Raw genomic sequence first — 18,098 nt, 5'->3', positions numbered from 1 at the left:
CCCCGTATCCACTTGAACAGATGGGGTCTGGGGAAGTGCCACAGGAAAGCTGTGTGACCCTCTTATGCCCACATCTCCCCTCCTGGATGCCAGATGGTAACTGGGGTCCTGTCACTACAAAACCCAGCCAGGAGAGCGTGGGGCCCACCCAGGAAGGAGAGGGACAGTGATTGAAGTTCTTTAGTGCAAAGTTAACATGTACCAGCAGGAGAGAGAAGAATAGGATTAGGATGGGCTCCAGGGGCAGGGGCATAAAGTTGGGTTAGGGAGTGCTTATCCGGGTTGCATGCTTACCCATGATGCGAGCTTCAACATCATGGCAAGGACCCCGGGAGTTGGATGCTTCTGGGTTGGCTCTTGGAGGCTTGGACAAAGTAATGGCCTGCCCTAAGTGAAGGAGAAATGACAAATGATCAATGATAGAAGAATGGATTAGAGGCTCAGAGAGGTGGGTATGCTTGCATGGGCATAGTTCAGATGACCAGAAAACTGCCAGTCGATAAGTTCCATGGAAGGGTCTGGAGGATCCACCAACTACCCATGTGATAAGGAATTCACTGATGAGAGTGGCTTTGCATCATGCAAAGTTCAGCGATGAGTTCCACCCTGAAAAACCTAAAAGGTGCAGGTGATTTGGTCCCTGTGATATCTCCATTGAATTCACCAGTGTGGCCTCTTCAGAAACCAGAGGCTGGAGAAGGTGGTGGATGATTGCAGGTGCAACCAAGCTACTGGGAAAAGCCCTTGTCCATGCCTTTCAAGAAGACTTTAGAGGCAGGTTTCATTTACATGGTGCAGGCACCAACATACATGTAGTCTTGCACTCAGGCCATGTTAACCCTTCCATCTCTTTCTGTTATAGTTTGAATGGAACTGGACCATCTGGACATTCCACTGAGCATCCCATCGGTCCACTATGTTGATGATATCATGCTAATCAGATGAATCAGCAAGAAGTGGCAGGTGCTTTGGAGACCTTGGTAAGATGTACCCCAGAGGATGAGGATAAATCTTGTCTCTCCAATCCTAACTTCCTCTGAGACATCTGACTGGATCCTCATTTAACCCTCTTTAGCAAAGGGTCACTCCATTAAACCCTCACATGGAGCTCTGTTCTTCAGCAGCTCACTTCCCAGAAGCTCACAGAAGTCCTCATGGAGCTGCTTTGGGCTTAGTCTCAGAGCACACTAACTTGTTTGGCTGAGAATTTTCAAAGTCCTCCATTTCTAGTTGCTTTGTACTTAAGAGTTTAATTATCAGCCATCCCTTTCCTCTGAAACTGTAAACTGCAAGGAGAAACCAGCTTCATCTTCTACTCTTCTTGGAAATCTCCTCCATTCTATGTCAGAGCACAATTTCACCAAGGTCTCTGCCACTTTATAACAAAGATCACCTTTCTGGCAGCCTCTAATAATATTTTCATCATTTCCTTCTAAAGCCTCTTTGGAGGTAACTATGACATCATATTTCTGCAGATTGTCTTATCAACGCATTGGAGGCTTTTTCTACCAAGTGCCCCACAAGTCTTCCAGCCTCTACACATCACCCAGTTCCAAAGTTCCTTCTATATTTTTAAGTATTTGCAATAGCAGCACCCTACTTTCTGGTAGCAAAAACAGTCTTGGTCTCCCATGCTGCTAAGACAAATACTACACAATGAGTTGGCGTAAATGATTGTAATTTATTGACTTGTGGTTTTGAGGCTAGGAGAAGTCCAAAATCAAGGTATCAGCAAGGTGATTCTTTCTCCCAGAAGACTTATGTTCTGGTACTGGCTGCCGGTGATCCTTGGGTTCCTTGGCCTTCCTGTTATGTGTGATATCCTATCCTTTCTCTTGCAGGTTCCGTTGACTCCCAACTTCTGTTCCTCCACATGGCTTCCTCTTCATAAAGCCTTTAGTAATAGAATTGAGACCCACCCTCATTCAGTTAGGCCACACCTTACCTAAATCTGTATCTAAATATCTAAAGATCCTATTTACAATGGACTCACACCCACAAGACTGAGGTTAGGAGCTGAGCATGCCTTTTGTGGAGGCATGATTCAATCTCCAACAAACCTCATGGAAGATTCAGGGACCTGCCACATCTGTGAGGCTATTAGATGACCAATGACCTGTGGCCATGCCAGCAAAGTAGAGGACACATTATTGCGTCTTGCACTTTCCATCTCTAAGAAGCAACACAACTCCTAGTAGGCTTCTTTGGGTTCTGGAGACTACAATTTCTGTACCTGAGAACACTGTTCTGACCCAGAGGAGCATTAAAGGCTGCCATCTCTGAGTGGGGCCTACAGAAAAAAAGGGCTCTATAGCCTATCCAGGAGACAGAACAAGCAGAACAAGCATACTTGGACCATGTGACCTGTCAGACCCTATGGTATTAGAAGCATCTATGGAGGAAGAAGACCTTGTGAAATTTATGGCAAGCCCCAAGTGGGGTAAGTTTTTGGAGCAAGGCCAAACCATGTGCAGCAGAGAATTACACACCATTTGAAAAGCAGCTCTTGCCTTGCTCCTGGGCTCTGTTAGAGGCACCCCAGTCATGGAACATCAGGCGATCTTGCAGTCTGAGCTGCCCGTCACAATCTATGTTCTCTTAGATCTGGCTAATTATATGTTTAGGTGGGTCCAGAAGTAGTTCATCAAGGATGGAAGTGGTACATCTGGGATTGGTCATGAACAGTGCCAGGATGTGCAATTAAGCTGCATGAAAGGTGGCTTAGACATTTATGTCAATCACCACTGTTGTACCTGTGGCTCTTTTCATTCACATCTATGCCCACATTGGGGTCCCTTATGTTCAAATTATACATGAGCTTGGTTCATGGATGGGTAAGCCTGGTGTTTGGGTGCATAATGAAAACGAACTTCTGCAGTGCTGCAGCCTATCTCAGGGATGTCTCTGGAAGACAACAAAAGGGTTAAATTCTCCTTATGGGCAAAGCTTGGGGTGGTTCACCTGTATTCAGCTTTCTGTGGAAAGAAAATTTGGAAAGAAAAGTGATGTAGGGTAAGAATACAAATGGATCCTTGAGCCATGGAAGATGGTGTGTTTGTTTAGGTGAGGGCTAGAAGCAAAATGACTGAAATATATGAGGGATAAAGAGGCCTGGGGAAGAGCCATGTGGAAGAATGAAGAGGAGTAAGTAGGAAGTGGTAATACCTTTGTATTTCACATCAACGTCCACCAGAGAGGATTCTCCTTGGAAGAGGCACTAAATAGCCAAGTAGGGAGAATGTCCTGGTCATTTGGCTTCAGCCATCCTATGTTTGGCATGTTGGGTGCATGAATTGGAGCTAAGCATGGGCACAACAGCATGAGCTCCCATGAATCAAGGCTGATCTTCTCCTGCCACATCTCAATGTCCAGCCAGCTGCAAGGGAGACCAACCCTGAGTCCCTGATATAGGGGCGGTGATTCTTCTTGACTGGAAACTATATATATTCTGAGCATGGTTTCCATTTCCTGCCTTCTAGAACCTCAGCTGCCACCATCAGACTCCCAGTGTGCTTGATTCACTGACACAGGATCCTATATAACATAGCGTCGGACCGAGGAACTTATTTTACATCAAAGAAGGAATAGCAGTGGACCTGAGCCACTGGTCCCACACACGTTATTCCACCCATGAGCTGCCAGCTGATAGACCATCGGAAAGTGCAGCAGAGGCACCACCTTGGAGATGATCCTCCAGAAGACAGTGTATCCTCTAAATCAATGATGACTAATATATGATGTCGTGTCCATAGTTACTAGAATACATGGTCCTGGAACCAAGGCACAGCTTGCCAGCACTCTCAGTGGTCCCTTAGGGGATTCTGTGCTCCCTGAACCTGTAATTCTAGCTGCAGTGGGTCTTAAGGTGCTGGCGGCCAGAGGATGAATGCTTCCACCACAGGGCATAGTAGGATTCCCATTATAATGTAAGCTGGGTGCTACCCAGTCACTCCCAGCAAACAAGAAAAGGAGTCACCACCCTGTATGGGTAATTGAACCTCATCTTCAGGAGGAGGTAGCACTGCTGTCACATACTGAGGTGGGACATAGATAGCACCTGGGTAAGCCACTGGGGCATATTGTGGTACCTCCCTCCTCAATCCTGATGGCAAATAGACCAAAGCAAGAGCTGCAGCTTGAGAAGGGCAAGATGACCCCCTGGGACGAGAGTCTGGATTACCCCCACGTCTTAGTCTGCCACAGGGCTGCTGATGCAAAGTACCAGAAGTGGGCTGGCTTCTATCATGGGCAATTTATTAGGGCAAGAGCTTCCATTTCTGAGGCCAGGAAATGTCCACATCAAGGCACCATCACAGCTGCTTTCTCACCAAGGCTGGCTAGTGTCCTGCCATCTGGCCATCAGGCATATGGTGGGTCTGCCAGTCTCTCTCCTGGAACTCAGCTGTGGCCTATCAGTTGTCTCTCCCTGGGCCTCAGCTCCTTGGGCCTCTTGGGGCTCTACTGAGCCCTTTCTCTCTCATGGGAGGTGATATTCTCACATCCCACATAGCAGCTGCCTTTCTCCATATGTCTCCATTTATATCAGACCCAGCAAGAGGGACAGAGACTCAAAAGGGCCTCACACCCACAAGAATGGATTAGTTCAAAAACACAATCTTTTTCTTTTGGGGATTCACAAAAGAACCTCAAACTGTCACACACCACCAGGTGAGGACATAAGGCCAGCAGAGGTGCTAGCAGGATGGAGAAGGATCTGGAATGTAGAGGAGGGAGATGCCTATCAGGTTCCTCCCTCTACCTGCCCTTTTGCAAAAGTTTCCAGGAAAAGAACCCAAGCTGTTCCCAGACTGGGTAGAATCATTGATGAAGCCAAAGGACCCAAGCTTAGATGATACTGTAGGGGGGCTGGGGTGCTCTGCCAGGTCCTTCCTTCTGCACTGAGGCTCTGGGAGAACCAGGGATGTCACTGACTGCTGCCTCACAGCTGAGGCCCTCCCTAAGAAGCACCCTTGACTGCCTGCCCAAAGGAGCTGCCCTGCCCACAGCGATGCCTTGTCTTCTCCAGGGCCACCTGCATCCTAGGACCAGTCCATGAGAACAAGGACCAAGGCCCCTTGCTTCAATGTGGGGCACCTCTAAGGGGCCACCCCAGTTCCAGAGCTCTGGGCAAGGGCAGCCGCAGTGGTAACTGCATCATGACTCACCAGCGCCCTCTCTGGGTCCTGCCTGCCCCGCCCCTCACAGGTGTGCTTTCCACCCATAAACCTGCTGCATGGAGTCTGCATCTCAGAGCCTGTTTCCTCACCGGTGGGACCTTAGTCAGGGATCCCTGGCATCCCTGGCCAGCACCTCGTGTCCCCAAGCGACCGTTGCTCATGTTTTCACTTCTCACTCAGCCATTCTGAATAAAACATCATTTTTCTTCTGGTATTTCTCTAACCCTTCTCTTGGACTTACTAATCCCCCCTTTTCACAAGGAAGCCCTGGCCGTGGGTTCAGGTCTGGAGTCTCATAAGCCTGTTTTTCTTTTATTTAAGTGTGCATTTCTCTTCCATGTACACCAAGGAATGCTGGTTTCCCACCTGGCCCTGAGCGATCATGTGCCTGTTAAAATGAATGCATTTAAGAAAGAGTGATTGGTCAAAGGTGAAAAGACTACGTAAACGATAGCTGTGAAGGCGGTCAGCGCAGAAGGATAATATGGGGTGCACCTGCCCGCACTGCTTCCCCTGCATGCAAGGCCCTGCCCCCAGCATCGGGGGGTTCTTATGTGCCCTGTAAGAACTGGCCCCAGGACTCATTTCTTTGTGGAGGCTGCTGGTCCTGCCTCGAGCAGAGTCACCCCTTCCCATGAGACATGTGTCAGTGCGGGAATGACCTTTTCCATATCTGATGCTGCAGCTGGCCAACAGGGGCCCGAGGGTGTCCGCTTAACTCACCATTGTCACCGCTGTACCTGGCCTGGGGCAAGGCATGGAGGGCAGAATTTTAAGAGAGTCCCTGGGGCTCCCACTCCCCAAAATGCAAGCCCTGCGCAATCCCCTTTTCCACACGGGCAGGACCCTTGAATGCGATGGGCTGTCTCCCCGTGATTGGCCCATGCTCTGGGGCGAAGGTGAAGGGAGTTTGCCTATGAACTTGCAGGCTCCGGCCCCTCTTAGCCACAGGCCTGACCAGTTGCCTGATTGTGACGCCCGTTTCCTAACTAATCCCCTCCCCGCAGCCGGCCAAGGCGCGTGCCTGTCTGCCCCTTTGTCACCTTGATACTTGGCCCCAACCCTGTCCTCCAGTTCCTTCTCCTCGTAGACAACGAAATGACCCCCCCAGCGATGGAGCCTGCCCCGGCGGCCCCTGTGTGGAAGGTGCCCCTGCTGCCCTCGCCTGTGATGTGACATCCCTGCAAGACCTCACAGATTAGCCCTGCTGCCCCTGCCCGCCTCGCTTCCACTGCCTGTCTCCAGGCACCCTGGTTTTGCTTCTCATTTCCAGCCTGCGCCCTCCATCCTCCTGCCCACAGGCTTCCTCGGCTGTTCACTTGGCCTGAGAGGGCCCCCCACCCCAGACACCCTTTCCGCCCTCTCCCCTTCACATCGCAGGGGCACAGCCCCTCCCTCCCAGAGTCTCCCACACCTCCAAATCCCTTTCTTTCCACCGTGGGAGTGGCATGTCCTGGGCATCCCTGCGTGGTAAGCCAAGAGCCCCTGGGGACACAGGGGTGATGAGAGGCTGTCCCTTGGATGGGGCTCTGAGCGGTGACTGGCAACCAGCCCCGGGACCGGGGGAGGGCAGGAGAGGGCCCTGACACCCGAAGGTGATGCGCCTCCGCTGGCGCGTGGCTCCCTGCCCCTTTCCTTCATCTGCCCCTCCCTGAGCCCTTTGTCCTGAAGCAGGGAAAGGCCAGCTCGGAGCACAGTCATAATTTCCTTTGGTTCTAGAAGGACTTGCTAAACGTCCATGATTTTACAGGCGTCTCTGGGTGATAGAAACCCAAGTGATGCCGTGCAGTTGAGAAAGAGAAATTCACTTGGCTCAGATAACCACAGTTCTGCCCTTGGGGAGACTCAACCTAAGGATCTGAATGTCATCAGAATCTTCCCTCCCTCCCTCCCTCCTTCTTTTCAAAATGGAAAGTCTTAATGCTGATTTCATGATAGCTACTGGGTTACTGTAAAATGTTTGAATAATGTCTAACGGAACCCTGTTAACATTTTAGTACCATGTGGACCGGGCAGGAGGGGGGAGTAAATTTCTCTGTAGGGTCCAGACAGTTAAAATTTTAGGCTTTGTGGGCCATAGAGTCTCAACCCTGCCCTTGAAAGCAACCCGACAACATGCAAACGAGCGGACGTGGCTGTGCCTGAGAAAACTTTGTTCACAAAACCAGTGGCAGGCCAGATATGGCCCATGGGCTGCAGCTTGCCGGCTCTTGGTAGAGAGGTTTTATTTCAGCCTCCAGTATCAGCTTCATTCTCTCCTGTGGAGGGGCCAGGGGTCCACAGTTATGACCAGAGAGCAGAGGCACAGTGTGAAACTCCCTGGGGGCCGGCGGGATGGCTTGAGCCAACACCCACCCCTGGCTAGGTGGCCGTGCCCTGAGGGTGCTACCCACCTGCTCCTGGTGGCTGAGGGCAGTGCTGTTTCTCAGGCAAGGCCGAGCTGTCTGCAGCACACAGAACCACCGGTCTAGTGCTGTCTTTGTCTGTCTGCGCAGCTGACACAAAAACCCCGAGCAGGGCTGGGAGTACTTGGCAGGTGGTTTTGAGGTAGAAGTCCCAAATCCGGGTATTGGCAAGGCCTGCTTTCTCCTGGAATCTGTAGCCTTGTGGGTGAAGATGCCACCCCATCACAGGGCCCTGTCCTCTCCTCTCTTGGGCTCTTCTGGTTTCCGTTGATTTCTGGCTCCTCTGTGTGATCCTCTGAGTTTCTCCTCTTTACCAAGCCTCCAGTAGGACACATTTCCACTCACCATCATTCATTTGGGCCATGCCTTCCAGAGGTCCACAGGATGTGGCTTAGGTGCAGAGCATGTCCATGCTGGGGGTTATAATTTAATCTGTACACTCCATATCTCTTGATCCATGGGCCAGCTTTTGTGAGATTAGTCTCGATTTTGACTTGGCATGATTGATTACAAACCAAAGTGGAATTTGCCACTGAATGGGTCTGAGCTATGGCCTCGTCCTGTGGGCCTGAGCCCTATGTGATTTCTTACTGATATTTTCCCTCCCCTGCAGGTCTCCCCCAGATGCCACTTCTCTCCTCTAATGGAAATGGTCACATCCCAGGCAGGAGTCAGAGTGGTATTTGTAGGCTCTTGTCTGCTTGGGTTCTGTTGCAGCCAAAGCTGCACCATGACCCTGCGGCTCTGAGTCTGATGGGGGAGCCCATTTGAGCCCCATCTGGGGCCCCTGCTTGGCCCAGACTAGGGGGTCTCTCCTGGCTCAGGTAAGGAGCTGTCTTAGTTTGCTAGAGCTGCTATGACAAATACTCCAGCATGGGATAGCTTAAGGACAGGAAATTATTGGTTTGGGAGGCTAGAGTTCCAGAGCCAAGGTTTTGGTAGGGCTTGCTACATGCCTGAAATATGTACTGTTCGCTGCCAGCAGGCTACAGTCCATGGGCTCCCTTGGCCTCTGCCACAGGGCGCTTTCCCTCTCTTTGGTTTGGGTCTTTGGTTTCCACTGACTTCTGGCTTCTTCCTGGGTGTTCTTCTCCAACCTCTGGCTTCCAGTTTTTTCTCTTTACAAGGCCTTGGGTGGTAGGGCTTATCATCCACCCTCCTTCAGGTGGGCCGCACCTTAACTAAAACCAGCATCTTCAAGAGGTCCTGCTGGCACCTGGCAGATTATGAGGAAGAACGTGTCTACATTGGGGGACGTGGTTAATCAATCCCAGGAGTGCCGTGGATTCAGGGTGGGGGTTGAGCACCCCACCCCGGGTCCTGCCCGCTGCCTCCCTCCCTGGCTGCCAGTTGCCCAGACCTGCTCACCTCTGTTGTCGGCCGGTCTGCTTGCAGTTTCCTTTCTGCTCTGCCTGTCTGTGATGGAGTCCCAAGGGGCTGCTTGCCTGTTCCGTGCCTCTGTTCACGTCCTGCTTCTGCTCAGAGCTCAGCAAGTGTTACTTAGCTCCCTGGCCCTGGGAAGCACTGTGGGAAGAGCTCAGCATTGGAGTCGGCCAGATCAGGGGTTGGTCCTGGCTTTGTCACGGAGCAGCTCTGAGACCTTGGTGAGCTCCATCATGTGTCCTGTAAAATACAGATTATAGTGAGCTGATCTCTCAGGAGTCATGAAGAATAAACACCATCGAGGTACCAGGTACTGCTCCTGTAGTTACAGGTCTAGGGGGCCAGCCACCTTGATTTGCCCAGAACTTTCCAGGTGTTAGCACTGAAAGTCCTGTTCCAGGATGCCCCTCAGTCCAGGGCCAACCAGGACGCTATGGTGCCGTGAACACTGGTCCCTCCTCTCCCACCATGGCCCTTTCACAGGGACTAATGTTCCCTGCACACCTCCACCTCCAGCTGTGAGACTCCCCAGGGCCATCACAGTGAATGGCTCCTTGGCTTGTTGGGCTCAGGCCCCCAAGGCCAGTCCCCTTGCTCTGTGAATCCTGGGTGTGCCCGGCCCAGCCCTGGCTTTCCCCTTCACAGCCAGGGACCATGCTCGGTGCGTGGTGGTCCAGCCTGCAGACCAAGCCCCAGCCACCCCCCACCTTTCCCTGGAGAGCCAGGTGCTGCCCTTGGAGCCACCCTGTGTTTGTGATATCACCCATCTTAGACTCCCAGGGCTGCCATAAAAATTGGTCACAAATAGGGAGCCTCAAAACAGCAGAACTGTATTCTCTCGCTGTCCCAGAGGCTGGTAGTCCCCCAAAATGAAGGTGCCGGCAGGGCTACTCTCCCTCTGAAGCCTCCAGCTTCTCTGTCTTCACGTGGTCTCCTCTCTGTCACTCCACCCCCTTCTTGCAAGGACACCGGACACAGCAAATTCAGAGCCCACCCTTCTCCAGTACAACTTCATCCTAACCTGTTGGTTGTAAATGACCCTATTTCCAAATCAGGTCCTGGGGGTCAGGACTTCAGCATAGCTTTTGGGGGTGACAGCACAATCCATCACACATCCACCTGGCCTCTTCCCCACCATGGACCTCTTTACAGGGGGCCAGCTGGCCAGGACCTGGGGAGCACTGCATGGAACAGGGCAGGAGGGGTGGACTGAGGAGGAAATAAGCCTGCCGGGCTGTGGGGCTGGTGTCATTTAGGGACAGGGAACCGGGGCCAGGAGGGAGGGAAGGATAGGAGGGGCTTGAAAAATGCAGGTTGGTGGATTGCCTGGGGAGCCCAGGAGGGGCTGTCCACATGGGAGGAAGGCAAGGCCTGCCGCCCCCTCCTGCTCCCTCTCCATCTTGGAGCTTCCGTTCTCCTCCATCCCTGCACCTGCTTCAGGCACCACTGCACCCATGACACTGACCACGCATGAGCCCTGCAGCCCAGGCCTCTGCCAACTTCTTCATCACCAGGCGCAGTTGACTGGCAGAGCTAAAGCCGCTCCCCCCGGGGCAGATCAGCCTCACCATCCACTCTTCTATTTCAGTTTGCCCCAGCACCCATGGCCTCCAAATTCAAGGGAATCAAATTCATGTTTTGCAAGGGATGGTTCTGTCTCCACCCCCTAGGGGGCAGTTTGCATTCTGCTGGGGGGTCTCCCTCCCTTTCTTCTTTTTGAGCATTTGTTTTCACCCAGTCTGGAATTCTAGCATTTCTAGATTTCTCTACCCCAGGGAAAGTTCACCAGACGCCAGGCGTCTCGTTCCTCTGTGCCCTGGGATGATTCCTTTCACCTACTTTTGCATGTGGTGCAGGTGATGCTGATTTTAGCACCCATCCCTGCTTTTGGGGTACCCTCTGTGGGCAGGACCCTGAGGGACCAGAAGCCTGGACGTGGTATCAGCTCCCGCATGCCTGAGTCCACATGGTGGCAGAGCCAGGGTCTCTGAAATACTAGCACAGGTGGCATCATGGGGCTTCCCTTAAAACATATGCTTGATTATTGGTTATGAATGTGCTTAAAGCACATTGAAGACCACATGGAAAACATCAAAAGCAGAGGGAAAAAAAAGTGGGTTCCCCAGTTTTGTACCACCCAAACAGTCTTTGGGTAGCTTAATAACTTAACAAGTTACTCAATTCCCTCCCAGTTTTTCCCTGTGAATGTCTTTTGTTTTTTCACAGTAGAAACTGTTCCATATTCACATATTTAGATTTTCCTTTTGTCACTAAACATTAGAACATAAGCAATTCCTCATGTCACAAAATTTTTTCAAAATATATTGTAATTGGCTGTATAAAATTTGTTGGTAAGCTTTGCTGTGGTTCAGTTAATACATCTTCGCTTATTGGTCACTTTTTCAAGTTTCCTGGCTGCTCAAACAGATGCCATAGCATGGGCTGGCTTCACACCAGGAGTTTATTGGCTCAGGGGTTCAGAGGCTGGAGGCTGGCTTCCTCCCAGGTTGGTATATTCTGGCTGACTGGCAGTCTTTGGGGTTCCTTGGCTTTTCTGTCACATGGCAATGCACACGGTGCCATCTTCTCCTTTCTCTTATGCGTTCCATTGATTTCCAGCTTCTGGCTGCCCAGTGCCTTATCTGTTCCATGTTCAATTTCCTTTGCTTCCAAGGACTTCAGCCGTATTGGTTTGAGGTCCACCCTCCTCCAGTTAGGGCACCTTACCTGATACCGTCCTCAGAGGTGTGAGGTACACTTGGGTTCACACCCACAAGACCGGGATTGGGAGCTGAGCAGTCCTTTGGTGAGGGACGTGACTCAATCCCCAAAAATCATTCAAGTTTTTTTCCTATTATAAATCATGCCAAGAGGAACGTCTTTGTGCAAGAAACATTTTTCTTTCCATCTTTAGAGTCATTTAGGCTTTGGCAAGTACTTTGCTAAAGAATACCTTATGATACATTTTTCAAAAGTGCAATTATTTGGTCAGTGAGTTTGACTATTTGCAGAACTTTTGATACATTTTCAAACTGCTATCCAGAAAAAGAGTGATATTCGTAATCTTATTTTTGTTGTTGTGTCAAGTTTAACATTTTTTATGAAATTTCATTTGTGCCTTTTCCTCTGGTTTCACTGATACTTCCATCATCCTAGAGGTTAAATGTTTAGTTATGGTTTCCTCCTGCATTTATTTGCTTTGGTTTTGTTTTCCTAAGTAGATGTAGCTACCCCTGCCTGCCGGGTCTGGTTGGGGTTCTTTTGGACCTCCTGGCAGAGCTCTGTGGCAGGGAGGGATCTGGCACCCGAGGACCTGGTGGAGGGTGCCTGAGGGCTGGTGCGGGGAGGGGAGCTGGTGGGACAGTGGATGGCCCCATCGGACAGTGAGGGGCGGAGGACGAGCCCTGGCCATGGTCTCCAGCATGTGGCCTTGACCTTCACCTCCACGAGTGCAGCACCTGCACCGATGGCACGGGTTATGACTCGGATGTGGCTGCTTCGCCTGAGGGTCAAAGGTCATTCCCAAACCACTCTCGGTGGTGCCAGGTCCTCCTCTCTCAGTGGCAAAGGGCAGCCCAGTGTCCACAGCTCCTTCTGCCTGGTTCTGTGAACAGGGACGTAGGGAGACCTGGTCGGCCCTGCCTCTGGCAGCCCCGCTGTGCACCCAGGGAGCCTGACCTACACAGACCTGTGCCTTGCAGGAATTGCACTGCCTTGGGGGGCTCTCTGCCTCTCCAGAGCCTGCAGAGGCACCTGCTAGCTGGCAGGTGGCTTTCCTGTGCCTGGGTAGCATTTTATGATGCAGGCTGTCCGATCTGTTTCTGACAAGCCTGGGGGCAGCTGCAGGGTTTCTGTGCTGCCTGTGATCAGAAGTGGGACTCAGCCTGGGGTGGGAGCACCTCTCAGGCCCAGCTAAGCATTTCCTTGAGGGAGATGCCTGTTTCCATTTGTCCACGAGAGGGGCTGGGGTGAACCAGGTCGAGGGCTGGCAGAAGTGGAGTGGGCAGACCCTGGCTGCTGTGCTCCCATCCTCTTTTTTGGGCACCCAGAGAGCAGCCCCCTGGGTCCCTACGTCTCATTGGTCCATTCAGCCAGCCTCCTGGCCTCGCTCTGGCCAGCCACCGTCCTCGGCCCTGGGAACTGGACTGGCAGCAGGTCCTGCCCCATGGAGCTTGGAGGCTGTAGGCGAGGCAGACCGTAAATCACAGGCTAGCAAAGACCAGCCTGGTAGGACCGGCCCAGGGCAAGGTAGCCAGGGGCAGGCACTGCCGCAGGTTCTCTGCAGAGGGAAGCTGGTGCATCCTGCAGAAGCATAGACACCAGCCACGTTCAGAGCAAGGGGGCAGCAGGTGAAGAGGGGGGCATGGGGCTGAGGAAGTGCCGGGTGGGCTGCAGGCCAGATGGGACAGGGAGGCAAATGGTCAAATCCCGAGATCATCCTTGGAGCCTTGGAGGACTCCGCGTCCTGCAGTTGCTTTGGCAGTGGGGGTCCTGGAGGCCGTGCCACTCAGGCCCCATGGGCAGCAGCCGGTGCCGAACAGGTGGGGGCCAAAAGGAGTGAGAAGCACCATGGTGGAGGCATGCACAGGGGAGCACAGGGGCGGTGCACACTGGGGGTGCCTGGCCTGTCTTTGCCGGGGCCTGCTGACCCCTGGGTGGACAACCAGTGATATGGTCTCCTTGGTACAGACCCTTCAAGAAAGGAGGCTGTGTTCTGGCTCCTGGAGGCACTGGATGCTCGCCGGGCAGGCGGCAACAAGAGCATTCCAAGTCATGGGGATATGCAATTCCTGCCCTGCTCCAGGGCTTGCGAGGTGCTCTGTCGGGGTGGGGTGCAGGCTGGAAGTCAGGAGAGGCAGGAGCTGGAGGTGCAGCAGGCCCCCAGGGGCCACTCGGGGGCTCAGATCCAACCTCATAGCCCCCGACATTGACTCACCGGAGGATTTGAGGTGTGGGGGTGACATGGTCAGGCTCCCATTTAGAGAGCTGGCTGGAGTCCATGTGCAGGGGCTGGGGAAGAAAAGGAGGGAAGAAGAGGGGAGGAGGGGATCACCGTGGTGTCCCAGGCAAGAGGTGGCCCGAATACAGCAGGATCCCAGGCATCTGGAGGATGGACAAAGGGGTAAAGAGGTAGGCTCAGGGAGGAGGTGCAGGTGAGGTAGGGGTGCCTGGGAGGTGGCCCAGGGTGAAAACCATGGGCTCTGGGGAAAGCCAGGTGAGGCCAGCAGAGCATATCCCATGGAGAAGGAGAGAGTGGTGCAGGTACTGGATGCTCCACTCATGTCTGCCATCTCCTGCGTTTCCCAGCTTTCCATAAGTGGAGCTGAGCCCATGGGGATAAAAGCAGAGGGAAGCAATGTCTTTTCCAGTCCAAGGTGCTAAAGGCTGGGGAGGTTGCCCCCATTTCCCACCTCCAGAGACTCCAAGAGGCCTGAAGAATGAGACAGAAGCAGCTCTGTCCTGAGTCCCCGTGTGAGGAGAGTGGCCAGGGAGAGCTGCCTGACCTACATGGGCCTGTAATGTGAATGAGGAATGGTCCTTGGTGAGTGAAGCCCTGACTCATGGGCAGTTTACTTGTTACTGAGGCAGCATCTTTCCCATCCTGACTAACATAAGACCTGCTGCGGGTCCTGCAGGCTGGTTGCTCACACAGAGGTCAGCGGGGTGGAAGAGGATCGGTCTTGAGTGCAGGCTAATCCACAGAGAGGGAGGAGGCTGAGCAGGCTCCTCAGTAGATGGCATAGTCTTCATATTGGGGAAGGCATGTGAGGAGACCAAGGGCCAAAGCTGCTCTTTCCAGCACTTCTGGAAGGGAGGGAGTTGAGGATCGAATTATGTCCCCCACAAAAGGCATGTTCCAGTCCTAAGCCCCAGCGAGCGTGAATAGGACTGTTTGTACATAGGACTTTTGAAGATGTAATTATTAGTTAAGGTGAGGCCAAACCGAATGAGGGTGGGCCTTATTCCAGCATGGCTGAGGTCCTTACACACAAAAGGAAATTGAACACGGAAGAAACCAGAAGGCAGAGACAAGGACAGAAAGAGAGGGAGAGAGATTGCTATGTGATAGAGGATTGCCAGAATGCTGCCTACTCCAGGAGAAAGCAAGCCTTGCCATGGCCTTGGTGTTGGACTTCTAGCCTCTAAAATCAAGAGACAACACATTCCTGCTGTTTAAGCCAACCCACTATTTGGCATTCATCATAACAGGTCCAACAAGCTAAGACAGAGGGAGATCTTGTTTGTTCGTCCGATCTCTTAATCCATCTGGCTTAGCCAAGAGGCCAGTGGACCATCTGGGGCAAGAGGCCTGGGAGAGGAGTCACTGACCATGGGGCAGTCCAGCTCCAGTGACCACCACTGTCCCTTGATGCATCCTTCTGGGATCTCAATGGGCAGTTTAGGTTTTGTCCAAAAAGATGCCAGAATGGGTCAGAATGGAAGTTAACTCCAGCTTAACACCAAAGCTCAACTAAACCCTAGAATTTTCATCACAGCACCAGCCCCCCACCCATTCCATTTTAAAAATTTAGAAAACAGAAGCAAATCCTCAGCAGTGAGAGCAGTTCTGCTAGGGAAAACAGTATTCCTGGGCCTCTGTGTATCATGAAACTCCCATTTCTGTCAATGTTTTCAAATCAAAAGCAGGAACTCAGTGATATTGGAGGGATTGAGGGTAGACCGAGAATGTGTTGTTTTCAGCTTTACCCAATCGGTAGTTGTTTTGTGCCAGTTGTCTGAGGTATATCAGCTACAAACTTAAACTCTAACCTGCTGTTAGAGATTAACTTTAGGGCTGCATTTCCCTGGGGAAAACACTCACCTCTGTTCAGTGCCCATAACTCAAGCAGGCATTTGAAGCACTCCTACCATCTCCAGGGCTTCATAACTGTGGAGATGCCCCAGTCAACTGGGCTTTCTTTAAATATCCCAATTTTCATTTCTTCTCTGGGTCCAACATTCTGGGCCTCCAGGACTGAATTTAAGGCAAATTTCTTTTGGGGTCATCCTGGTGACAGCAGCATACCCCTATTTTTTAGAAGGCTCCTTACCAGGATCCATTTGAAGCTTGCATTTGCCTCAGCCCCACTTTCCACTCTCATCTCTGATTTTCTACAGCCCAGCAATGTCCAAAGGGAGCTGGGTTCACTAAAAACCTCTTGATCTGGAATTGTCAACTTCTCTGGGGCATTTCACCCCAGATCCCACATTAGTTTTCACTCAAGTATCTCTTTCAGCAGTTTTCTGAAATCACTATTTATATTTTTCAAGACTGGGATGGGGCAATTTCTCTTCATGTGCTCTTTTCTAGAACTTGTGTTTTTTCTTTGCTTTTGAATATTCCGTGCCTTGGGAAACCTCTGCTGCTTTAGAGAGAACAGAATCTTTTTTTCTCCAACCACAGGTTTTCTGCATCAGTGAGCTGTATCTCTAAGGTTGCAATTTCCTTTGTGGCTGTCCTACATTTTACAGGCAGGCTCAGGTGAATCTTGATACTGATGACTATGCTTATGAGCCTGTGCACCTAAAATATGAACTAGGCCTAGACCTGCAGTGTGCCTAAGAGTTACCTCCTGAGAGCCTCCATGTTGCTCAAATGTGGCCACTCTCTAAGCCAAACTCAGCATGTAAATGCATTACCTTGCCCTCAATGTGGGACATGACTCCTGGGGAAGAGCCTCCCTATTGCCAAGGGATTACTACCAAGCACCAGCTGATGTTGTAACTAGAAAAAGACCTTGAATAAAAATGCCAACTCAGACCAGCAGAATATCTCAACCTTCATGTAATTCTGGTGTTAAAAACTGTTTTTTGACCTTGAATACCTTGAATGAAAGGGGGAAATGGAAAGGACAAAAAAGAGTTTATATGGCTATGAGTCACCAAAAAAGAGTCGGGAGGTCATAAGAGGGGTCATGCTTATGCATGCCTCAGTGGGGTCCCAGAGACAGCCAAAGTAGATACAACTTCGGGTACTGGTTCTCCTGAGGGCTACAGAAACCCACAGGTTCTATGGTCATGGCAGATGGCTCTGGAGTTCAGTGCCATGTCAGTTGGCCATCTTTGGAGTTTGTGTTCCTGAGTGAGAGGGAGTTGGACTCAGATGTGACCTTTCTACACATGCCTCTTCTGTCACTTTTACTGGACCTGTGATTGGCGCTGGGGTTGATGTATACTCAGGAGACCTGAATCTCTGGACTGCCCATGTGACAGCCAGGCCTTGAGCCTCAGCAGACTTGCAACTCCTACCCTCTGGTTTATTGGACTTACCCTGGCCAGTGAACAGGGAGGTGAAGAAGGTCAACTACCACACCAGGGAGCCAAGAGTGCCTACAATTGCAAGTAGGAGAGTTGCATCAATCATCAATATGGAATCTAAGCCTCCTCTCGACATAGAGGTGGAATGGACATCACCTTCCCAAGGTCCATAGGATGGAGGAATAGAGTGTGGGTTAGAGTGGACTTATTGATATTGTACTATGGAACTCTTGTGATTAGTAATGGAAGAAATTGTAACATTGATGTGGAGAGAGTGGCCATGGTAGCTGCTGAGGGTAGGGAGAGGGAAGAAGAGATATGATGTGGGGGCATTTTCAAGGACTTGGAGTTGTCCTGGGTGGTACTGCAGGGACAGATGCTGGACATCGTATGTCCTGCCATGGCCCACTGGGTAGATTGGGGGAGAGTGTAAACTACAATGTAAACCATAATCCATGTGGTGCAGCAGTGCTCCAAAATGTATTCACCAAATGCAACGAATGTCCCATGATGATGAAAGAGGTTGTTGATTTGGGAGGAGTAGGGTTAGGGGGATGGGGGTATGTGGGGACCTCTTATGTGTTTTGAATGTAACATTCAGAAAAAATAAAGAGAGAGAGAGAAAAAAAGAATATAACCTGCTTTATTTTTCTCCCCCCATGTTGGCTGGCAACAGTTTATCAGGAATAGGAAACTTCTTTCCTATTCTTTTTTCTTTTTTGCTAATGTGGTGCTGTTGATTTTTGTCCACAGAAATTCTATTTAAAGACAGATGTGAATTCAGTGCAAATGGTGTGGTGTGTCTTATCCAGCTCTGTTCTCCTAGTGGAATTATTCCACCTAAATGTTAACCTCCCATCATCTTCCATCACAG

The sequence above is a fragment of the Dasypus novemcinctus genome, chromosome 6 (assembly GCF_030445035.2).
Source record: "Dasypus novemcinctus isolate mDasNov1 chromosome 6, mDasNov1.1.hap2, whole genome shotgun sequence".
Taxonomy (NCBI): domain Eukaryota; kingdom Metazoa; phylum Chordata; class Mammalia; order Cingulata; family Dasypodidae; genus Dasypus; species Dasypus novemcinctus.
This window is presented reverse-complemented; position numbering follows the sequence as displayed.